The sequence below is a fragment of the Xyrauchen texanus genome, chromosome 20 (assembly GCF_025860055.1).
Source record: "Xyrauchen texanus isolate HMW12.3.18 chromosome 20, RBS_HiC_50CHRs, whole genome shotgun sequence".
Taxonomy (NCBI): Eukaryota; Metazoa; Chordata; class Actinopteri; order Cypriniformes; family Catostomidae; genus Xyrauchen; species Xyrauchen texanus.
Window position 1 is genome coordinate 27,510,448 of NC_068295.1, and position 26,182 is coordinate 27,536,629.

General features: G+C 37.4%; 1 pseudogene; it reads left to right on the forward strand.

Annotated features, from left to right (window-relative positions):
- Positions 1 to 26,182, forward strand: part of LOC127660569 (serologically defined colon cancer antigen 8 homolog) — a 43,501-nt pseudogene that overhangs the window by 3,730 nt on the left and 13,589 nt on the right.

The window sequence follows — 26,182 nt, forward strand, 5'->3', positions numbered from 1 at the left end:
TCAGGTTGCATGTGTAACCCTTGTTCCCTGAAAAAAGCGGAACGAGATGCTGCGCTTCTTTGCCGCACTGGGACGTCCCAGGACTGCTCTTCAGAAAAAGATATCTGACGACACGCTGGTGACGCATCTATTTATAGCCTGGCCACAGGTGCATCTAATGATCTCACCAGCCGAGGCTATAAATTCCGGTCAATGTTCATTGACGTGTTACACACATATTCACAGCTGGTCACAATGCAGGATTGTTCCCAAAAGCACTTAGCAAAGCGGAGCATCTCGTTCCGCTTTTTTCAGGGAACAAGGGTTACACATGTAACCCGAGATGTTTTTAGTACCATTGGACATACAAAGAAATCGTTAAAAACAAAATTACAAGTTTTTATTTTATTTTATGTATCATATTTGATACATTAGGCTTTAAAGGTCATTATCTTTCTGAGGCCCAGCAAGACATTTGTTATTTAAGTTTTTCTTAACCCATACGTGCTACAGTGGTAAATCTTGGGGTATTATCAGAGGACTCCCTGGGCTTTTCAGAGATACCAGAGTATGGCCATGACAACTTCCTCTCCTTGGTCTATACATATGGATTGAAATGTACCACAGTTCAATTCAGCAAATCAAATACAATATGCATAAAATGTAATTTTTTCAATAAACAAATTTGATTATATGTATTTTATGCACCAAATACTATATTGACATTTTAAAAAGGGAAATGGCTAAAAATGTTTTACTTGATCTCAGGAACTTATGGTAAGATCATAATAGCTTCTAATGTAAAATAATGAGATCTTTATAATGACAGAGCAGGCTGCATATATAAAAATACACAGAAATATTAGTTCACACTTTAAATATATCTTATAAAATGTCAGAATTATAATTTTTTTTGTGGTGGGCATGATATGCCTTAAAAGCCAGATGTATCATATTTGATATCCAATTAGGGTTTTCAATATAATAAAAAAAAATTTAACCAACCAAAAGTTGCAAATATTCAGCAAATAATCATTTTAAAATATCAGTAACAAAATAATCACTACTGTCACTTTTACTTTATTGAAATAAGCTGTCATTTATCCCAACATAAGTCATTTTTCACGCAAGTCTGCCCCCATTTTAAATAGATCGATATAAACATTTAAACCATTTTTTCACAAATAGCCACTAGATGGTTCAATAAACATGTAAAACTTACATACCATAGGTTGTTTACCTCATCAGCTTGAACAGAGATTGAAACAGGAGATGTCACATTTTGTGTATCATATTTGATTCCATGCTTTATGGGGTTAAAATAATATATGTGTTAGAGTGATCAACAGCTTTAGGTTATTAGTTTTAATGCTTTTATTTTTAGTTTGTCCATTATGATGAATTCCTGTGTGTTTAAAAATCTTATATATATCCAAAATTGGATTGTCCTGTCTAGCAAAGGGCCACAGATGAGGGCAGCAGCAGTCTGCCTAGTGTTCACAACATGGTTCTCATCCTTCACAATCAATCGGAGTACATTCAGCACCTGGAGGCTGAGGTCAAGTTCTGCAAGGTCAGTCCTCTAAATTAACATGAGATAATATCACTGAATTGATCGTCTGGGGCAAAATCATTCATCCAGAATGCTCAGTTTTGTGTGAATTTCATTAAGGACATTCAAAGTTGTATACCATTACTGATTTTGGAATGGCAGTTGTAACTGTGTGTTATTTTTTGCTTTCTCTCTAAAGGATAAACTCCTTGGAATAAAACAGAGTGTGAGAGTGGTGGAGATTGAGAAATTACACGCGGAACTGAAAACAAAGACAGTTGAAGTTGAAGATCACATTTTATGTTCCAGTCAATATAGACATACAATGTAGACCCATGATGCTACATTGCATTATTGTGGTTTTAACTGTATACAACTTGATACAAAAACTTCTCTCAACGGCTCATATATGGTGACTGACATTTTGTTACCTATCATCTGCTTCATTTTTAGCTAAACGTGGAGCCCACACCAGAAAAGACTCAAAGACTCAGCTCCCTTAATCAAGCTGATGACCACAAATGGAAGAAATTAATTTTATATTTGGCAGTGGGAAACATTTATGTAGCTAATGTGGCATGAATAAATGACTCAAAATGTACCCAAATTCTGATTTCTATCTCTTTGGCTCCTAAATCCTCAGACTGTCTAAGTAGAAGCTCAAGTGTCTCTACCAAGCACAAACTGAGACCCTGGAGGCTCAAGTGGTCTCCTTAAGTAAGTGGGCTTCAATCAGTGGCTGAGCCTGAAACATGTCCCTCTTCCAATGAATCTCACTAGTGACTAAAACTGCTCTTAGAATCAATGTTGTGAGTATGACAAACATAATATTAACAAGCATGTTGCATACTTATGATTAGGACTGAGCCATATATAATTGAGAGAACTTTGCTGACCATGTAAAATTGACCAATATCGCGATGATTTTAATGTGATTTCATTTGGCCATTAAGTTTCATAAAGAGCACATCAGTGGACTAATTTCACGACCCTTCAGGGCTGCACAATTAAACAAAATAACATCAACATGGCAAGTTGGTCATATATGATTATTAATCCACAAAAGACTATGATTTAAAGACAGATAAACATGGTCTATGTGTGATTCAGAACAAACCAGTGATGTGCTGATCTGAGCACGGGCATGACTGCGCTCTCAGATCAGTTTGCGTGCATTGTGAAATCAAAGTAATGCAGGTTCAAGCATTCGTGCAATTCCAAACATTAGTAACAGCTATTATATTAGTACTATAATATTATGTTAGTACAAGTTATTATACAAATCTATAAACGCGACACAGAATATCAGAAAAGGAAGAGATTACAGCGTTTCAGGAAATGCAGAACATTGTAAACTGTCAAATGCACATTGACCTTTTTCACCGACTGATGACTCGTTTCCGCCTTATTTAGCAGCGTAAATATGTACATAAGTTCTGCAATTAAAAAAAATAAATATAGCAAACTTTATTAATAAAATATTTTTTTCCAATATTGAGTGTAAAATTATAACATTATGCTTTGTGTTAAATTACCCTGGAATTCGTTTTTAAAAAACAAGTAGCCACAGTTGCAAGGGTGTTTCAATTCCAGCGGTTGCGAGAGTGAAAGTAAATTTGACATATTTTCCAATCTGTCTTAATCCATCGCTCTCTATTTTTTTCTTCTTCTGGAAAGTCTTTTAAACATAATAGTGTATTTTTTCTTTTGCTCTTGGAGCAAATGGGTAAGTGAAAAATAATATATGCTGTGGTCTCCCATTCATCGCTGTCGAATTTTACCCTGCAAACATTTACTTCCGCGTTGCAAAACACGGAGTATGAAAAGGTCTTTTCTGTGTCGCAATAAAAGCCCCCAGGTGAAGATGAAGTAAACAGGACAGAAATATATTACTTTTGTATAACATACAAGCATACATACAATGATAATTCAGCATTATATTATAATAATCAACCGTAATAATTTAGTATTATGCAATGTTCAACTGGGGTTTCAAAAGTAAGTCAGTGAAGTAGCATTGCACAGTAAAAACCTTTGAAGGTAAACAATGCTTTTTATTAAGCTACTATGTATCATTGTGTATGAAAAATGTAAAGTGCATGTCAATGAAAATGATTGAATTTAATTATTTTAATAAACTAATTATTAGATTTCTATTTAATGTCTTTAAAATATTTAATCTACTTGGCTACAATGGCTGTTTGGATAAAATGATGGTTCCTCTGATAAAATAAATAAATAAATAAAAACACTTTTGAGCCATTTTAGGGGAAATACACAATTATCGAGATATATATCAAATATCGTCAATAGGCTGAAAAATGTCGAGATATAATTTTTTGAGACTAGCCCTACTTATGATGTGTGAACCCCCTGATTATTGATGTCCAGTGCTGTGTGTCAGTAAATTGCAAGGGTTTGGGTCAAATTGGCTTATAGTGATTTTGTGCTGAATTGTGCTTCTTAAAGGGATAGTTGACCCTGAAATGAAACTTATCTCATAGCAGATGTGTATGACTTCTGCTGAAAACAAACTACATTTTTTAGAAGAATATTCAATGCAAGTGAATGTTGACCAGATCTTTCAAGCTCCAAAAATCCCATAATGAGATATTCTTCTAAAAATTTCCGTTTGTGTTCAGCAGAAGAAAGTCATACACATCTGGGAAAGTGAGTAAATGATGAGAGAATTTTTTTTTTTTTTTGGTGAACTATCCCTTTAACAACATTGTACTCACTGTGTATCTTCAGTATAAGCACTAAGAAGATGCCATACCAAAATAATCATATAGAATCAAAATATGCTTACTGTATGCTTGTGCTCTCTCACCGCATGTGTGTGTGCATGTAGGAAAGACTTGGCGAGTAATCAGGAGTATGAGGAAACAAAAGAACGACTGCGGCACAAAGAAGCGATGGCAGGGGCAGTGGCGGTGGGCAGTGGTCAGTGTGGGTGGTCTGTGTCTGAAGTGTACCCAGCATGAAGCAGTTCTAGCAGAGACACACTCCATTCCATATCCAGACCACTGAAATACTCACTAAGTAAGTGTGTTTTTGTAGGATATGTAGGATTTGCTACTCCTGAATTGAAATGTATTTCATTGCTATAGATAAATAACATTAATTCCAAGTAGAATAGTCTGACATTGTTCTGTTTAAATAGTTTGGGAAATTAAATATATTTAAAAAATCATGAATTATTTATCATATCAAGTGATTTACCCTATTCTTTTTTGGACCAATTGCACCAATATGAAAATTTTTGGCCGATATCAGTTACGATATTTTGTCACTTTCCCTTTTGTCATCAGAGCACTGTTTTTCTTTTCAGTTATGCTTTGTTTCAATTACACCTACAAAGAGGTATACGAGCTGCTTGTATTGTTGTAGTAACATGCAATCATTTCCATAGAACTTTATTGCATTGGATCTGTTAGTTGGATGTATAAAATATATATATTTTATAGCATTAAAAATAAATAGGCCTACTTTACAATACAGGGACAAAGAAAGAAAAATAAATAAATAAAATAAATAAATATTCTAGTATGACAAATTTCATAGAGATTGTTATATTTGTTAATAAATAATAATACAAAAAACATATCTTTTTTTTACCGATTGTGAAGAAATATTTAAAATGACTTATGGAAATCTAATTTTAAACAATCAAACTTTTTAGTATTATTGATTGTGTTTTTGGATTTTCAATCTCTTATTTAGCAGAAATTCAGATGAGAGCTATTGATTTAGTAACTGCCTTGTCGTTAAACATCTGAGTTAATTAACATTAGCATGCTCCTTTGATTACCTTAATTGATCTTTGTATTGATTCAGTCAATTGTTGTTTCTCACAGCAAGGTTGAAAGGAGTCTTGACATCGGCTTTGATGGTCATGCAGATAATCATCTGCTGCCTTGAGTATGTGTCAGATTTGTCTTCTTTCAGTAACCTGACTTTTGTGTTTGTTAGAGAGCAAAATGAGCTAATGACCGTTCTGTGCTCTCTGAGGACCAGTCAGACTGAGGCCCAGCAGAGAGAGTGGGCAGCCTATAAGCAGGTCAAACAGGCAGTGGAGATGGCAGAAGAGGCAAACTTGGAGAAGACGAGAGTACGTGCCAACACCTTTACCACAAACCAATGATTAGAATATACATTTATTTTGCATAACCATAAATGCTTTTATGCACTGTGCATAGCTAGGTACTCTACTTATTGACTTTGACCTCCAGTCTGCCTTTGTGCACCTGCAGGCACAGATGTAGTGTAAGCACATCCACAGCGAGCTGAAGGGACAGAGAGTGAGGTTGGAGAGGGAGCTGGCCTCTGAAAAGGAGAAGATCTCCCAGGCCAGGGCAGAGAGCAGGAAAGAGAAAGAGGAGCTTGGCAAGACTGTTAGTTCAGTTGCTGTAATAAATAAAATATTGATTTCCTACTTTAGATGGATGCTATTATATTTAATTGATTTGACTATGACTTTTTATAGTATTGGATGGCTTTCCAAAGATGTGCTATAGTGAAAGTCTATTTGAGCTTTTGCTGCCCTCTAGTGTCTTTTTAATCATGGCACACAGCTACAATTTTGCCAGATTACTTTCGGTTACTAATTGGAATGAATTAGGATGAAGAGAGTGATCTTTTTAGATATTTTAATGTTTTGTTTGGGCATCCTTTGAAAGCCTCAAGTGTAAACCAAACTAGTAAAAAATAATTGGTTTATGTATAATAGCTATATACACATTTATGTAAATAGATACAAATAGTTCTATATAGTGTCTCCAAAAAGTGTTTGGACATTTAGGCCACATTTGAATAACAATATATCAAACCAAGTGGCATCTACAAATAAACCTTTATTTTTTAACCTTTATCTATTTTTTTTTGTTTGTTTGTTGTTGTTTTGTTTTCGTATTATTATACTAACAAACTTCTTTTTTTTAATGTTTTGCTTGAAAAACAGGCTTGTGTTGTCATTCTTTAAAAAAAAAAATCCACTTTTGCATTTGATGTTTTTTTATTTTTTTAATGCCATTCAATTCATACATTTTTAAGAGTGGCTTAAAGGGATAGTTCACCCAAAAATGAAAGTTCTCTCATTATTTATTCATGCCATCCCAGATGTTTATGACTTTCTTTCTTCTGATAAACACAACTGTATTTTTTAGAAGAATATTTAATCTCTGTAGGTCCATACAATGCAAGTGAATGGTGGCCAGAACTTTGAAGGGCCAAAAAGCACAAAGGCAGAATAAAAGTAATCCAAATGACACCAGTGTTTAAATCCATGTCTTCAGAAGAAATATTATAGGTGTGTGTGAGAAACAGGTCAATATTTAAGTCCTTTTTTACTATAAATCTCCACTTTCACATTCTTTGTACATATCATATGTACAAAGAAGTGAGAGTGGTGGCGTAGTGGTCTAAAGCACATAACTGTTAATCAGACGGTCGCTGGTTCGATCCTCACAGCCACCACCATTGTGTCCTTGAGCAAGGCACTTTACTCCATGTAAAAAAACCTATATGCTCCGGGGGGAATTGTCCCTGTAATAAGTGCACTGTAAGTCACTTTGGATAAAAGCGTCTACCAAATGCATAAATGTAAATATCGCCACCTACTGTGCAAGGAGGATTTATAGTAAAAAAGGACTGAATTATTCTCAAAAATTCTCACCCACATCTATCATATCACATCTGAAGATTTAGATTAAACCACTGGAGTTGTATGGATTACTATTATGCTGCCTTAATATGCTATTTGGACCTTCAGAGTTCTGGCCACCTCTCTTTTCCATTGTATGGACTTACAGAGCTGAAATCTTCGATTGTGTTTCCGCAGAGCATAGAAAGTCATATGCATCTGGAATGACATGAAGATGAGTAATTGATGAGAGAATTTTCATTTTTGGGTGAGCTATCCCTTTAAGTGTCCAAATACTTTTTTGGTACCACTGATGCTAATACTCCTATTGTTCCCTGCTGTAAGGCGACCAGTCTGTCTAAGAGAGTGGCTGAATTGGAGGGTCTGCTGGAGAGGAGAGAAAGAGATAAGAATTAACTCAATGGCCAGCTGGAGGAAGCCCATAAGAAGCTCACTGCACATGAAGCAGACAGTAGCAAGGTAATGCTCAATGTTAAGCCAATCACACTTTAGTGAAACATTGCTGAGCTGATTTGGACTGAACCTTTATAATGTTCTTGTTCTGCACACAATAGACTTTACCTGGCTTGGAACGCAAGGCATAATACACAGATTGGAACTTTTGACGCACATCCGGCCTGTTTAAATTAACTTAAGACACAACGGACTGTGAATACATAAATACTTTGCCAAGACAGTTTAATTCTCATTCACGTCTTTCACATTATGCAACAAAAATATATGCACAAAAACAGCCTCTTTGAGTGTATCACTTTGAGACACCATTATGGTGCTTTCACCCATTTATATATTATACTTATTTAAATTCTTACTGCACAATATGAACTTGGTGTTTGCCGGTCATTGTGTAACTTCCAGAATTGCTTTGTTTGGACAGAGACAGATATTAATACATATTCTGTTACAATGGATATTTAAAACAAAGATATTGTACTGTGATGCAGTGCTGGTAATATTGGATATGTATCAGATTTACAACCACAAATGAAAGTGGCCCAAATTGGATGTGGAATATGCTTTATCTCAATATGTTTATTCTATACGCATGCAAAAAGATCTGTACTTTACAAAAAAGAATATGAATTAAACATATTTATTAAAATAATTTTAAGATAATTACTAAATTCACCAATTTCTAAATAAGTTCAATATTTATTTTTATACTTTATGTGGGTTTTTGGTATGGAGAATGTCTCGTCACTAGATGGCAGTAGAACTATATAATAAGGATTGCTGATGGAGTGGATTGAAAGACTGTAGATGTTTGAGCCCACACCTCAAACATCTCTTAAATTAATTTGTATACAGTAGAGTACAATATATGAATGAACTGTTTTCTCATGAACATTAAGTTGGAATATTGTAAAATTCTTGAATTTTGCATTAAATTGCCATTATGCTTGTGCCAGGAATGTGCGGAGCTGCGTTTTCTTTTGAGCCAGGCCCAGCTAAAGAAAGAGGAGGCAGAGAGAGAGGTGAGAGACATCAGCTCCAAACTTGGACTGGTCGAGCAGGTAAGTGAAACTTAATTGGTCACACAGGATGGAATCTTGTTAAAGGGATAGTTTAATCAAAAATGTACATTCTGTCATCATTTACTCACTCTCATGTTGTAACCTGTATAACTTACTTTCTTCCATAGAAACACAAAAGGACAATTAGGCAGAATGTTAGCCTCAGTGCAATTAAAGTGGTGACTGAGGCTAACATTCTGCCTAACATCTCATTTTGTGTTGCTATGGAAGAAAGTAAGTCACATGGGTTTGGAACAACATGCGAATGAGTTAATAATGACAGAATTTTAATTGTGGGTGAACTATCGCATTTAGCACTTAAAATGTACAGTTTTATGATAAAAATGCTATTTGGTTTATATGTGAGCAAAATGTTTTTGGAATCCGGCATTATTGAAGTTTTTTAAAATAGTTAAAAATAGGATTTAATGGCGTGCTGAGTGACTCCAGGCAGATCTCCTAAGCAACCAATTGGCCCGGTTGCTAGGGTGGGTAGAGTCATGTTGGGTTAACCTCCTCGTGGTCGCTATAATGTGGCTCTCGATCTCGGTGGGGCACGTGGTGAGTTGTGCGTGGATGCCGCAGAGAATAGCGTGAAGCCTCCATATGCTCTAGGTCTTCACGGTGACGAGCTCAACAAGCCACGTGATAAGATGTGCGGATTGATGGTCTCAAATGTGGAGCCAACTGATATTCGTCCTCCGCCACCCGGATTGAGGCAATTCCCTACACCACCACCTGGACTTAGAGCGCATTGGAAACTGGGCATTCCAAATTGGGGAGAAAATTATATAAAATAGGATTTAAAACAAAAATGTATGAATACTAGGTCTCTCTCTCCTCTCACAGGGTTCAGGAAGTACAGAAGCTGGGTGTGGAGCTGAGTGGTTGCCGGCAGTGTTTGGAGGAAGCCCAGAGGGCAGAGGGCCGAGCCCGGGCGGAGGCAGCCAGCCTGGACGAGGAGCTAAGCCGCGCCCAGCGCCAACTGCACCTCACCAGGTAACCCCCTTAATCCTATTACATGCCACAACACTGCGCCCGTCCGCTGGCCCCGATGCAGTGCCAGCATTCCGGCAAGAGGGCACACGCACTTTATTAAATCGCCACCAGATACCAGCTGCCACCACCACAGTCCACCACGCACCAGGAGAACAGGGCCGAAGAGAGGTGCACACACTCTTTCAATAACATCACTCGGTTTAACAGGCTGGGGCGTGCACAGTGAAGTTTTCTGATTTCACATTAATGTTCATTTCAGTTAAGATTCTTAACACATTTTTTCTTAATAACTTTTAAAATTGTAAAATTATTTGTGTAAATCAGTACAGGGTGTGTAGTGCATATGCAGTGTGTTGTACATTTTTCACATACAGTATATGCACATTTAATTCGTATCCATAATAATGAGCTGCCATTTAACATAATTAGCTATATTTTGGTTGTTAAATTACATTCACACCTATCACCAGATTTGAGTTTTATTTGAAGATATTACAGTTTACAGAGATGCAGACATTGGTCTTTGATTTTGTCTCACTTTGTGTGTCTTGCAAAGATCTCCCCAAACTGTCAAGAAAATCAGGCCATAGGTGAGAAGATCAAAACCCCCTCACGATTGTTTGTCAGAATAAACAGTGTAACATTTGTTCAACTAATCTCTTCTTAATAGAATGCAAACATGGATTATAGCTCTAGATTATATAGATCAGATATATCACCTCCTACCCTATGATTGTTCATTAGAAAGTGAGGAACTTTGCATTGCCTTTGGGTGCAATTTAGTGACTTGCTATTCATAATAGTAAGTCATATAAATTAGTTACTGCCAGCAAAGCCCTAAAGGAACTTTTTGTTTCTTGAAATTAGTATTGCTTGTTGCAATATACGATGGCCTCAACGTATTTGGACACTTAAGCCACACTTATGTTAATGCATTAACATTTCAAAGTGGCATCTACTAACAAATTCTGCTTCATGTTTTCTCAGAACTTACTTGTAATTTTTTTCTCAATTACATATAATCAACTGGTCCCTAGGACATTTTTAATTGATGTATGAAGTCAGTTCCCTACAAGTTTACACAGGTGTTCCAGCAGAGTAACCATAGGTGCAATTAATCACTTTAACTTTGGACATATTCCTGTCGTATATCTATAAAAGTATATCTATTGTTTGAAGTAAAACAACACTGTTCCGAAACAAAATATTTTTGTGAAATGGTATGCTTGAAAAGAGTGCTTTTGCCATCTTTCAGATATGTGCCACTTTCTTTGATGTTTGTACACAATGTCATACATATATTTTAAGTGTGGTTTAAGTGTCTAAATACTTTATGAGGTCACTGTATTCAGTAACTTCATATAATGTCTCTTACTCATTTGAAACATGTCATTGTTGTATTCAAATGCAGTTAAAGGATACACGTACAATTCACATAAAACATGCATGACATTTTTTTTCTGAAGTCAGGTACCAAGCTTTTATTTGTTCTGTATGTTATTAATTGAGCCTCTCTCCAATGTGTTTTATGATTGTGTGCTGTCAGGGCCTAATTGATATCTGTCGGTCAAGTAGTTTCTGCCTTGTAATCTCTTCCATTCTCTAGCTTTGCAATGGTGCTGCCAGGTTGCAGTTGATATGTTATACTCACCTGTGGAGAGGGCTAAGGTAACACGGTCAAAAAGTGTTAGGGTGTATGGTCACCTATTTTACAATCAGTAGCCTAATACTATTCTGAAAATGACTGTACATATAACTACATTCTTGAAATTATGGGTTTATCCATTGATGTTTATTATCACCCTCTGATTTCTCAAGGGTTCTTTTTGGAGGGGTTGATGACATTTCCACACCTATCTAATGATGGTCCTCAGTGAGATAGTCTCTCCATCGATGAGTCTTAGTGTAGGCAGTGCTGAAGCCTCAGTGGGTTTGATGGCACTGCAGTCTCTGTTCCTCTGGAGGAAGTGCAAATCTTGCAGCATCTGCCACAGAGCTGCACAGCTGCAGAGGAGGGACAGCATCTGTTCGCAGGGGACTGTAATACTTAAGTATTAAGACTCGGTCATGTATTGTTTATAAATTACCATAAAGAAGCATGCTGTTCCATAAATATTAGTGAGTAATTTTAGCCATTTGTTTACATTTGGAAAAGTAGCACTATGCATGAAAATGATCCAGATGGTTTTTATGGATTATAGGTTATTTTCACCAGCAGGTCTAGAAAAAAATAGTAGAAGAATGTAATTGTGCATTGTTAGTTCCTTACACCTCAACAGTTTTTAATGTCGTGTGCATTCACTATTTTAAAACCTGTTTTGAGGTCAATGATGTGACAATTTCTTTTTTTTATATATATATATATATATATATACATTTCTGCCAAGAAATAAAAAAAAAAAATTCTATTTATATAGTCCATGAGCTAAATGTTCATTTTTATATTATTTCTGAGGATAAGGTATAACTGTCTACAGATCATTTCTATTCTTGATTTTTTTTTTAATATTTCTCAAAAAGAATAAGAAAAAGTGAAGCAGTTTTGCTTTAAAATATTATTAATATAATTATTAACCTTTGTTTTGACAGTCTTAATTAAAGTTTTTCAATTTTGTTTTACCTTTACAAAATATGTTTGAGTATGTTTGTAAATAATTAAATGGTTTTGTGTATATACGTTTTTCAAAATCATATGAAATACAAATACATAAGATTACACTTCCAAGAAGTTAGCATATGTTTTTTAAATGACTAGATCTTAGACATCTTTACTTGTCATTGACATTTTTTCATAAAAAAACATACTTTAATGCTTTCTCTGTTGATCTTGCAGTAGATGCTTATTCATTTGCTTATACTTGTATCCATGTGATTCATATCTATTGATATAATTTATTGAGTAATCATACATTTAATCTTCTGTGGTCTGAAAGGTAGGATTGTTGCATTTGTTGGTGTAGAGCTGATCCATGTATTTTTTGACCAACCATTTTGTTGCAGAATTAGTGAAAAGCAATTTACATTTAAGGTGTGCAATCTGTAATTTCTGTTTTTGATCAGCGCATTAATCAAATTGCAGTGATTAAATGAGGTGGAATTAGCAGGATGCTGCTCTTAAAAGTCTCCCTGCTTCCTCTAGATGAGACAACAAAATGGCCAGCTGAAGATCAGAGTGGTTAAGCAGCTGAAAGGCCCTGCTTTTGGCAGCAGAGGGTCTTTTAGCCACTGTATGGATGGTGTGGACGTGCACTGCCTGGGCAGGTTCTTTGGGCCAGGCTAAGTGCACAGATGCAGCAGACATCTGTGCATTCTTTCTCTCTTCCTTGGGGCTAATCCTTCGCTTTCCCAGATCTCTGTTGTCTTTACTCTTTAACGCCACCTTTACACATACATAAATGCTGACAGACTGACCTGCTGGGAACCCTGTGATTAAGTAGCCCTGTTTGCCCAGGGTATGGTCATGGGGACACCTGGTCTGTGCTTCTCTTGTAGAGGAAGTGGCTTGTTCTGGCCATGCAACCAGGACCTATGAAGCCAGACTTTGATTCCCTTGTTTTCCCATCCTCGTCTCACAGCTTGGATGATCACAGCTCCCACCAAACGGATGAGCAAAGCAGTTGCCTTTTGCTTTCCCCCCTTCTCTTTCTCTCTTTTTATGGCCTCTCTCTCTGGCCCCCAGGCCCCCCATGCACATGCTGGGAAGGGCCGGTAGCTCCAGTATTGGATCATCAGCCAGCTGTGCACTGGGCAGCAGAGGATCTATCATAATCCTGCCGCTCTGTTCTCTGCCTTCTGACGGCTTTGAGCCCAGGATTTATTCTGTTTATTTGTTTGCTTTTGTGTATTCGTGCCTTTTTGTCTTCCCTCCCCCAATTCTTCCTTCTCTTGCACCCACCTTCCCACCTCTCCCAATATTTGACAGACCCCACAGGGTGTGAAAATAAAGAGAGAAAAATGTGCGACGATAAAAAAAAACTTGCATTGATTTGCCGTGCTGGTTTACCAACCGCAACAGATTTTCAGATCTGTGTTTGCTGGAGTTGGTTTGGATGGGAACACAGGGGCTCACTTTGTTCCAAATTCCCTCTCTTCTTCAGAAACACGAAATTTAGCATCCATTTTAATTAATGCTCAAGCAAACGCTGATGCTGGCAGCAGGGCCTGAAGTTTGGATCCAACAAGAAGCATGTCAGAGTTTGTAAAGGAGAACATGCAAGCATGGGTATGAATCGGAGATATTCACAACTGCTCTGATGAGAGCTTATGCGAGAACCTGGTCCTATGTGCACAAAAAGCTTTATACTCCAAGCGTCATCTACCATATTGACTACTCATGTGCTAATCAGAGGAAAAAGAATGACAAGAAATAAGCCTGCTATAAGTTTTTGGGGATATGAACTGATCAGCCTTGGCTTATTTCTGTATGTGAAGTGGATTTATTGGAGCAAAAGTCTCTTAAATGTTGCTTCTTAGATGTGGCTTGATGGTGCTTGAGTGTCTATACCACAAATACTTCATTTAATGCTTCATTGTGAGCTGTGAATGAATCTGGCTTATATTGTCATCTGTCCAGTGAATGAAGAGTCCAGTATAAACATGTCAAACATGTTAGAGCAAAAGAACACTAGACGCATCCTCCAATGCAAGTGGTCCTGCTGTTTTTGTCTGAATTCAAAGCAGAGAACACTGTGTCGTCTATTAGTGCAGGAAACTGACTCATCAGGCTCGTATGTAATGTGCAGACTTTTTGCATTTTCTGCACTGATTGTGGGGGAAGATCTGTGGAATTGTGCAAAATGGATTTTAACATGTTAAAGTGTTAAATGTAGCTGAGAAAACTCTTGCTGAAAACATATTGAAATTAGCCAAAATATTTAAACACGTACTGGTGGAAGATGAGAAAGGGACAGTTCACATTGAACATTTTTGTGTTCATCTGCTCTGTATTTCAATTGTTTTTCAATGTATACATGAGCAAGACAGATGTCTTTGACCATTGCACTACATCTTGTGCAGGAGTGCCGTGTTTTTTTAAATGCTGTGTCAAGTTAAAAGGACTTCAACTTTATTAAAACATGTCTCGAGGCAGTAGTATTCTGTTACATTCATTGCGCCTAGCTTTTTAGATGTGGGAATGCATCCGGTCTGAGCACTCTTACTTTGAATTACAGCTGTTCAAATTCTGTAGAAATCTGCAAAAATTTCTGCTGAGTTCTTTGGGAGCAGATTCTGTGTGTGCCTAGTAATTTGTTAAATAGTCAGTAGTGCTTATGAGTATGAGACTTGTACAATCTAGTAAAATGACCATGCAATCTGACAGACATAGAGCATTTGTTGTGTAGACAACGTAAAGGCCCTACAAACATCATCATTTTTATTCCTGAGTTTCCATTCCATAGTTTCTTGTCGAGTACAGCTTGTGGTAAGTATCGAAGACAACTTTTCCCATTTGGTTGTCGGGTTGTGTCATTGACAAGTATCCTTTCAATAAGTTCTTGTACAAACAGCCTGACAAGAACCGTCAGACCAACTGCAGCGTTGGCATTAAAAAGTTGTTCATCCCACCCCCGAATTCCATTAAACTTTGCACGCCTCTCTTCTCTCCCTCAGCTGCGCGTGAGTGCATAGAGTATGACAATCCCCTGAAATGTGGAGAATCAGAAAATGAATAAAAGAGTGAGCAGATGCAGCCCTATGCCAGAGGGAGGCTGCCGTGGTGAGCAAAGTCTGCCGTGCCACCAAAATGCTGCAAACCAAGTCGGCAGGAAGCGCATGTACCATCCGAAAGCAAATAAAAGAGCGTAACCCCATGTCCCTTGTAAGAAGTAGAAGCAACGAAACGGGCAGCCGCCAGCCACGGAAAACCACGTTAGTGCTTAGGGGTGAGCGCGGGCAAGGGCACTGGCAGGTAGCAGGGCGCTGTGCGCGGCGCTGGGTGGCAGCCATCTTGTTGGGGGAGCAGATGGTGCTGGGGCATGTCGGGGAGGGGCTGCTTAGCAGAACTAATCAGACAGTAACGGATGGGGCAGCTGGGACTGCTGCCGGCCAGGCGGGAGAGTGCCGGCGAGCCGCCCAGTGAGTGTCATGATGTTGACAGTGGTGTGCCCGTTGGCCTGGGATGAGACCTTGCCACGTCTTCATGCCTCGCTGGCAGGGTTGTTGGCCTCCGGCTCTTCCTCCACTTCACACGGCAGAGGGCTTTTGTCTTCTGTTATGCTCAGCATCTAAGAAAACACGACATTGTGTTGTTTGAATTAGTTGACCCGGGTCATGCAGCATAACAATGTAGCAACCTTAATTGTTCCATAGGAAGCTGGTCCAAACAAATATATGGTTTAAGATGATGATACCCTTTTCTTAAGTGTTCATTAATGGGTTTTGCTCTGGACATCTTTGTGGCTTGTCCTATCTTATATTCTCTCACCTTTCTGCTCTTGAAGATATTAACAGTGGCATTGCCTTATTTACCTCAGTCAGTTTTACCAGCGTTCATTTTACATCTTACATACAATGAAAATAAACGTACATTGAGTGACTTTAATCTGAAAGTCAATCAATTAATTAAAAGATATGTGAACTTTAAGCTAAACAAAAACCCTTTATGTGTGTTATTAACCCATTCTATCAAATGAAATTGCACATGCCAGAACTAGATTTGCATTTCCTAAGTTTTAGGTAAACATGGATTTTAATCTTTGGTCTCATGCAAGGATTTAACTGCACATGCAAGGAAGACAGAATACAGTATGCAAAGTGGTGTAAAAAAATTCTGAATGATGAGCACTGTATATTTATCAATGTGAGATTTTTAACTCAAATCTTAGAATGAATAACTAGAACCAACATAGATAATTTATCTACAAAACAAAGTTTATTTGGACTAATATGTGTGTGTGTATTTATATATATATATATATATATATATGTATGTGTGTGTGTGTGTGTGTGTGTGTGTGTGTGTGTGTGTGTGTGTGTATTTTAGAACAAACATTAAACCAAAATGTTTGAGCCATATCAATGCTACCTTGCAAGCACTAATTAAAGATTGAGGAACAAAGGAATAATGTAGTAAAGAACCTGTTATTAAGCAACATGTAGAACCGGAGTACCAAAATGAATGTGTTTGTGTAAAGTTTGCATCGATTAGCAGTGATTTTTCCTGCCCTCTATTGCTTCTAGTGCATGCAATATGTTTCTCTACTGGCCTATAAGACCAGATGCAATGCCAGAGGCTATGCCCCTCAACCAAGCAAGCCCTCAACTCATTGCCAGCAATTTGCTCCATTATTTAACAGTGTAACCAAGTTCAAGGCAATTACATGTGTCATTTATTACAGGCCCCTATTAGGACAATGTATTGTACACAAGAGAACACACACTCTTTTCCTGAGTATCCCCATATAGCTAGCAGTCTTTGTCCACAAAGTGCATATGTTGGAAACATTTTGTAATGTGAAATTATGTTATCAAATTATTAAACATGTCAAATCCATTAAAATGGCTGTTATATTAAAATACATGTATAAATTAATGTTGGAAGAATTCTTCATGTTTAGTGTCCAAGTTTATGTTGTTAAGTAGCTATGGCACTGACTTAACTTAAGGTGTAAAAATCGATCTCACAATAAAAATACAAAATTTGATGTTCAATTGTAATTACTATAATTATACCCAATATATTACACATTAATTTCAAGTTGTAAAAATCCACTCTACAGTGTAAATTGTTAATCTAGCTAGTTTGTGACTTCTGCATATTTTTAAGTAGTTGTGAATCATACCAAAATTAATCAAATCTATCATAAAATGTTTGTATTAATGATACATTTCATCAAGTGAACAATTCTAATCTAATTAAATTGTTCTCAAAGCAAATACTTATGCTCCAGTAATTTACAACTGTGAAGTTCAAGAAATGTCAGCACTTCATCATGTTCAAGATAAAGAAAACTTATTTTCTTGTATCTGTTTGTGCTAAACTTAAACTCCTAGTCCTACTAAGACTTTTTGTCAGTGGATCTTTGCTGAGAATCTCTCCAGTGCCGTGGCCCAGCTCTGTGTCAGGCATGATGGTACAGGACAGAATGTTTCCAGTCCCCAGGCGAAGTGGGAGCAAATCTGTCGGGTGCAACTGTTCTCACATGGGCCAACTCTGCCCAGAGAAAGTGCCCTACTTACTGTTTCTGGAAGCTGGGTTGTTCTCCTTCTCCCTTCTTTTCAAAGTCTCTATTGCACTTTTTTTTTCTTGGTCACCACAAGTCCAGTTTCTATAATAGACTGTGGCATGAGCGCTAATATCTGATTACTGGTTCCTAAAAGTGCCCTCATATTTCTATATGTGTATTTTAATGTGCTCCAGATGTAGTCAAGCTGGGTCTTATATTGCTCAACTGTCTGAATTTCCACTCGCTGATGTAGATTAAAGGAAGTTCACCTAAATGACAATTCTGTCATTATTTAATCACCCTTATCTTGTTCCAAACACACAAGACTTTCTTCTATGGAAAACAAATTTTCAAATGTCTTTTTGCCATATAAAGAAATCAAATAGTGACTCAGTAAAACAACAGTAAAAGATCTCAAACATCTTTTCACCCTTTTACAGAGTTTCAAGTTCATTTATAAAGCACATTTAAAAACAACAAACGTTGTAATCAAAGCGCTGTACAAAAAACAAAAACACTAATACCAGCATTAAATAGAATTTTAAAAAATGTTAAAAGAACAAACTAATAAAACATTGTAAAACATACAAATAAAAAAAACCTCATCAACAACATCATAGGCAATAGAGATTTTTTTTTCTTTAAGCTAGATTTAAATATGGCCAATGAGGAAGAAGACCTAACAACAAATGGAAGTGTATTCCACAACCTGGGGGCCGCAACTACAAATGCCTGATCACCTTTGGTTTTTAAATGGGAACAAGGAACAGAGTAACTGATTTGATGATCCTCTTCCTTAGGGATTGGTCATAATGGTTGACTAGTTGTCCACCAACCAATTAGTGGCGTTGACTAGTTAAACTAGATATTTGTTCTCATTTTTGTTTTAGATTTATTAAATGGCAGATCTTTTAAAGGGGATGAATTAAGACACAACTTCTCGAAGTGGATTTGAGTGAGCTGATAGTGTGTTGTGCTTTAGCATGCTGTGAGACTGTGAAGGTTAACTCTCTTTGAAGTTATGTTTCATCACCCTTTTAAGCATGCTTTAATTCCGCTACACAAATCAAGACACAGCTTTAGTCATAAATTCACCAATATATTTCAGTCTTCAATACTTCAGACTTAAACTCCTGTGAGCAATATTCCCATTGGTATTCATAAGCTATTGGTCTTGGTTTTTTGTGTGGACTGTTTTTGTGCATTTAAAAGGTTATACAGTAGACATTTACCCAGATATTTGTTAATTCCCCCACACCCATATGTACACATGAAGAAGGATGTCTCTGGCTGTTTTTTTAGCACCTGGCACCGTGAGCATTGCATTTGTATGATTCTCTGTCAAGTTAAAAGTAGTAACAAGATGTTTCTTGAGACCCTTACATTTTGTTGCATTCGTTTGCGCTCCGTTAGCTGTTTTTGAATGCAGCAATTCATCTGATGTTATGATTCATCCCAATGGCCAGAGACTATCATTAAAATGGCCTTATTCTGCTCCATTCTCCAGATGGCATAAGAGTCAATCACAAACCGGGTATCCTCCCACAAAACCTGTCATGAAACATGAGCGGAAAAGCTGGGCACAATCCTAAGACCCAGCAGCCTGACACCCCATTGGGTTAAAAGCGTTGTTTGTTATGCTCAATGGCCATGCGATTTTTTGGCGATTTAATTTTTCTAAGCATGGGCACGTTGGGCTTTTGGAGAGCATGTTTGGTGTGTGATGGAGAGATGATGAAGGCAGTGCTGTTTAGTTGGGCCTCCTGTGTGAGGTGACATGGGCGGGGGGTCTGGCACAAGTCCCTGCAGGTCAGCCCTAGCTGTGGCAATGCGTCATGCGCGCAGAGAGCGAGTCTCAGCAGCACTGTCACAGGCTGTTGCACCCAGGGATAGCACTCTGTCTTTCTGATTCTCTCACTCTCTCTTCCTCTTTTCCTCCCTCTCATCTTTACACTTTAATTTCTGGCCAGTTCATGTGATTTGTCCTCTTTTGAGGTGGAATGCACATCACAAAACCTATTCAACTCATTTAATGTGAAAGGTGTATTCAATATTTTCTCAATGAAAACATTTTATGCATTAAGAAATGAGCAAAGAGTACTTTTTAAACATGCATTTTAAACCCTGTACATTCACATTAGATGTAGACTCCTGTCATATGAGAAGCCTAAAGATGCAGTCACACAAGGCTTTGAGCATGCAAATTATTTCGGACCCTGCAACGGACAGGATATGATATCACACTCGAGGGCCACTGGTTTTAATAAACAATAAATCACAAAAAAACTAATAATATTATAGTAACTTTTCTACAAAAATAAAATCCATCTTTGAAATAATTATTTTTTTGTATTGAGCCAGGAGGTCAGCATGTGACGTTTCGATCTTCTATTGGTCTCATATGTCCTCTCGTCATCCAAATTCACAGGTCAGAGTTCACTTCCGCAGCAGAATGCGAAATGTCCGGTCTCCCACTGTCAGATGCATTTGAATGGAAGTGGATGGAGCATAAAGTGTAGTAGGACCATGACTTAACTAATGTTGTTTATACATCGATGAAATATTAAGATCTTACAACAAGCCGAATCCACAACTTTATCTCAGTAACCCCCTGTAATTGGACACTATTGCACACTGAATAAATTAATAATGGCAGAATGTCAATATTACATTTCTAACCGAAACCTATTAATAGGTTTCTTCATCATTTGATGCCGCATCCACCTTGCCAAGTACAAAGTGATTACCATATTGTCCAGTGCAACATAAAGAGCTCTATTTTCATGAGTGAGCAAAGCACAGTGCAATGCGCTACGACTGTGTGCAACTTCTTATCCAATTTTCGTGAGAGCACTAATTCTAAGAGCAGATTTTGTGCCAGTGCAAATGGACATGGTTGGGAGTGTTTGCGCTACTGTGGGTTAGGTGCACAAACTGTTGGTGTATTGTATGTAAACAAAGTGCTGCAAAGCGCAATTTGCTATTTTTCTAAGAATTTGGTAATTGCGCTAAGACATTTCAATACCACGTCTTAACTCAGCGCAAAGTCCAAATTCAGTTCCTGTATTTGCAGTTTGGAGATTCCACCAGCAGGTGGTAATAAAGTTAATGTCCAAACTCTTAAAATATAGTGGAACATTAAATTAAATCCCTGACAATCACGGTCATAGCCGTTTAGAGAAAAATTATAATGAGATAGTTTAAAACTATCTGAAAGGTCATGGTTTATTTTTCAATTATTATCATTATGTTTATATTTAAAATTTCATTTATGATCTATTTTATATTGGTATTTAAAAAAAACACTTTTTTTTTTTGTATGATAACTTGTTTTATCTTTGTTTATTTCTTGAAATAAAAAATATTTGATCTCAAAAAAAGGATGCCCATTGACTTTGCGCTTATGACTTAGCAAAAGTTTTTTAGTTTTATTTAGGAAAGCTACAAAGCATTTTAAAATGAAATAATCCAGTATTTTTACTGTATTTCTGTTTTTAAACAGAAAATCCTGGTCCTTATCATAAACAACCAATCTAAAATCTGCTATTCATTAACCTAATCGGACTACGTAGCTATTTATTCAGCATATGTGAACACATCTCGGCTTCCTCTGCGTGCGCTTTTAAAATCACAACAGATTCTCTATGGATACGTAAGGAAAAAAATTATGATCGTGATTAGTTGGTTTGTTGATAAGGGTGTCTTTTAGAAGGGGAGGGGGTTGTTTGTAAATCGGTGGTGTCTGCAATTCGCTTTGCCTCTGACCTTGAGGGGGTTTTGCACTTCTTGAAGAAGAAAGCAGAAGCTGGCGGTAAACAAAGTTCACTTCTGACAGATGGATTGAATGACAGAGAGGTTGCGAGTGCCAGAATAGCCCTGGCATCGGAGGAAATGTTCAATGCGGTCCAACAGGAGAGGAGGTGTGAACAGGTGCGGGGCTGCTGAAGGAAAGGGGACCAGATGGAGGGAGCCAGAGCCAGTTTAGTTAAAGGAAAAAGGGTGGGAGGGAGCAGCAAGAGAGGGGGGTGAGGGTGTATACGGTATGAGCGATAGAGAAGCTGACAGGCACGGTAATAGAAGCGGTTAGGTTATAGAGTAAATATATGCCATGTAAGTACTGCAGGACTCTGGGCAGCTCAGGTTGGGTCGTTTCATCTCTCTACTCCTGGAGGGATGGGGCGACCATGTTAGTAGGAAACAGGAGGAACAGGTGCGATTGACACCAACCTACTGCAGTACTATAAAACATCTGAGGTTAGTTGTTTTGTGAGTGTGTTCAACTAGTTATTTCTACTTCGGTTCACAGTACTTCCTGTGTTAGTGTGCCGGTCAGTTTGTCCTCAGTATCATAAAGGAATAGTTAATCCATAAATGAAAATCCTGTAATTATTTACTCACCCTCATGCCATTCCAAAACCTTTTGACATTATTTATGCACAAAAGAAGAAATCTGAAAGAAGATTAAATTTTTTTAATACAATGGCAGTCGATAGAGACTCACTTTAAAGCTTAAAAAATATGCAAAAGTATCATACGAGTCCATGCGACTCAGAAATCATATTCCAAGTCTTCTGAAGACATATGATATGTTTTGGTGAGAAACAACCAAAAATGTAAGGCATATTTCAGTGACAATCTTGACGTTTGTTGCATTTTCATAAGTGCATGAGAAAAGTGGCATAGAAGTTGATATGATAACTTGTTTTTAGTGCTAAATAAACATTTCTCAGTTTTTCGCAAAAAGTAAAATAGGTTTCATTTTGACAAAATAAGTCTAGATTTCTGTTCTTTTAATATTAAAGTAGCATTCTGCTCTCAGTTGTTTGAATTGAATTTAGTGCTTTCTTTTTCTATTCTATAAGGTTTTTACAAAATATACTGTAGCATCCTGAAGTCCATCTTACTAAGACTTTATAGATATTACAGTTTCATTTTCTGTTAAAGCATGATTTTCTGTAAAGCTGCTTTGAAACAATGTGTGTTGTGAAAAGCGCTTTACAAATAAAAATGTCTTGACTACAAAACAGAATGATTGTTTGAATTTAAGAATGCCAGGTCAGTACTTTGTCCAATTCCCTTTTTTCCCCACATCACAACCTGTACTCTTTTACTTTTGAAACTTGCTTTAAGCTCTCCGCACACATATATTAACGTACAAATGGTGGCAAGTGTCCTCGTCTACTGTTGAGAGCTCATGAAGCCAAATGGCTGACTCCAATTTGCGCACATTTTAGGAACGGTAGCATTTGGTCATTTTTGGCGTGAGATCACGGTGCACTGCAGGGTGCTGCAAACTCTGCGCTTGAACGGTCTGTGGTAGTCCAAATCAAATGGGCAACAGCTTGACTAGTACCCACTTAGACAGCCCTCGGCCCTCGCGCTCCACTAACACCCAGCTACGGAAACCGCTTTCTGCCGCACGATGTTGCTCCCTACCAGGCAGACAGAGCAACCCGGCCATGGCTCCTGACCGGAGGACATTAGGCCTCGCTCTCATCATTACCGGCAGTGAGCAAACACATGCTGACCTGGCATTGTGGAGTGGCTGAAGAGGTTGTGATATGAGTCAGACCTGTGCGACCTGGCTTCACAACTACTCATGGTAGCAGAAACACTCAAAACGGATGACATTTTGGGTTTTAATAAACACAAAGAATCAAATAACACTAATAACTAAATATGAAATTTGTTTATATAATATAATCCAAGGATAATTCTTAAATCTGAAGTGTGCATTTTTTGTACAACTAGCACCATTCACTGCTAAATTGAACTAAACTTGCACCATTGGTTGAGCCAATATTCCAGTAAGAGACTGGTCATAGTGCACCAAACTTGATCAACATGTGAAATATATTTTAACATCAAAACAATTACAAACGTCCGCTTTAATGGAATAAATTTAGCAGTAGCACTGCTTGATGTTACATTTCTCTGTATGTTTAGTGCCACGATTCTATAAAAATGCTTTCCACATTAGACATTGATTTTATGGACCCTTTTCACATTTCCGGGTTTGGAATGCGGAAGTAAGCTACTGCAGGGTAAACTTCAATAGTTAGGAAGGAAAGACCACAGCAATTTTTCTTTTCTTACATGTTTGCCTCAGCACCAAAAGAAAAAATCCACTATTCAATTTCCACAACTTTACACAAGAGAAAGAAATAGAGCACGTCGATTATGACAGTCAGAAGAGAGAAGTATTACTGTATATATGTAAAAGAAATAATATAAACAAAATAATAAAAATATGAATAATTCAAAATAAAAAAAAGTTTGCTAGATCTGTGCTGCAGAAACGTGGCATTACAGTCTGTGAAAAGGGCCCATCGGTATAACTTAGACAGAGGGTATTTGTATTGCTATCTGATTGAATAAGCACATTCAGTTTTCACTTGGCTACATTAATATGTCTCTGCCAAACAAATGTAAATCCAATCTTCAATTCTCAAGCTACTGTACATGCAAATGTAACAAGAGTTCACATCCGTGATTATGCTAATGCCGGCCAGCGAATTTAAAAGATGGGATTTATTATTTGATTACAAGTGCCTTTGCCCATGCACACTGTGTATTTCCCCCCTTGGGGCTTTTCGTAGGTAAGATGCATCACGCATGTTAGCAGCGCTTATTGTCAGTGTTTAGTTTCGCCAGTGATCTGAATCAAATAAAGAAAGAAAAAAGTTATTTATTTCCTTAAACATGCATTAATTTCTTAATTTGTTATTATGTATTGCGTTAGGCAAGCCCTATGCAAATACTTGGTTAGTGCTCTTATTTACATTTTCCCTATGCTGACGTACTTGGGTTGAGTAAAGTTTACACATGTGACTTGAACAGCCAGATGCATTTACACTTGACCAAGTTGCGTCTGGAATGCGTCTCTGGAGTGATCGGATTAATTTATTCGCCTTAAGTCCAAGGGCATTTACACTTGGCATTTACACTAGGAATCCAATCAGTAAATACCCAAGTAAATAAGATTCAATCTATAAAATCGTTATTTGGTTTATAGTAAGGTTAGCACAATCAAACACAAGAAGGTAACACCTTTGTTCTTCTGCTAGCCACATACAAACCAAATATTATTTGCCTTAAGATAACATTTGCTCTTGTTGTTGTCCACAGTATCTCACTCAAAGGCCTCGCACTCAGCCAACTTTTTCCATAAAGTGCTCTCTGTAAACTTTCTGGCGATCTATCTTATGCTAATTGGTCGACAAACACCCCACCCCCCCTCCTTTCCCATCCACACCCCCGCACCCCAGTGAGTGGCTGGGCACCCTGGAAAGCCACAGTAACAAATGGCTGGCTGTGAGGCCTTTGTGAGCCCCTGCTGAGCGCTGGTGTGGATGGTGTTTTAGGCCGCTGTTCAAGCACAGCGGGGGCCGAGCGCTCTCCCCCTGCTCGCTCTCTCTCACACAGCTCTCGCAGGCGGAGCGCCTTCACACTCCAGACGACAGCAGGCCTGCAGAGACGGTCACTTCTCCAGCTACATTCCAAACCCAGTGTGCAAGAAAAGTTTCAGACTTCACTGTTAATTAACACACTTTGACTTGTGTTTTGTGGGTGTGTTTTTTTCTCTCCTTTTCTTACTTTCTTTGGCCGTATTATGTCTGGTGTTTTATAATGTAAACTAGTTATTTATTTTTGATGTTCTTAAAAGTTCTATTCTTTAACCTGGTTGTTGTGTTGAGATAAAGGAAGATGCTTACAAGAGATTTTGTTTCCACCTTGTAGAGATGCTTTATTTGAGCTTATCAATGTCAAATAGTTAATCTCTAAAACCACTGTGTCTCTCTTTCTGGGAGTCAGAATCAACAAAGCTATTTCAGCTTTTCTGTAAAAGATTACAATATTGACAATAGTTCTAGTTCTTGAATAGCACAGTTGAATAAAATCAATGGAAAAGGTTAAAAGGAGTAGTCTCCCTGAAAAAAAAATATTCTCTCAACCCTCATGTCATTCTAAACTCATATGCTGTTATTTTTTACCTGAAACAAAAGGAGATATGGGGGTATTTTTTATGTTTTTGTCCTGAACTTGACAGATGTGAACTTTTATTATTGAGAGGAGCTATGTGAAGATTCTTTAAAAATTCTCCTTTTGTCTTTGTCAGCATATGTGTTTGGAACGACATTAGGGTGAGTCAATGGGAGATTTTTAGATTTCTGGTGAACTTCCTTTAAAATAAAAAAATATAAAGATAAATAGATTAAAGGACACATATATTTTTAATGTGGTAGTGTGTCAAAAAAAATGTTAGGGTCACAAGAGATGAGGTAAAGTAATGGTTTATAAGTATAAAGTA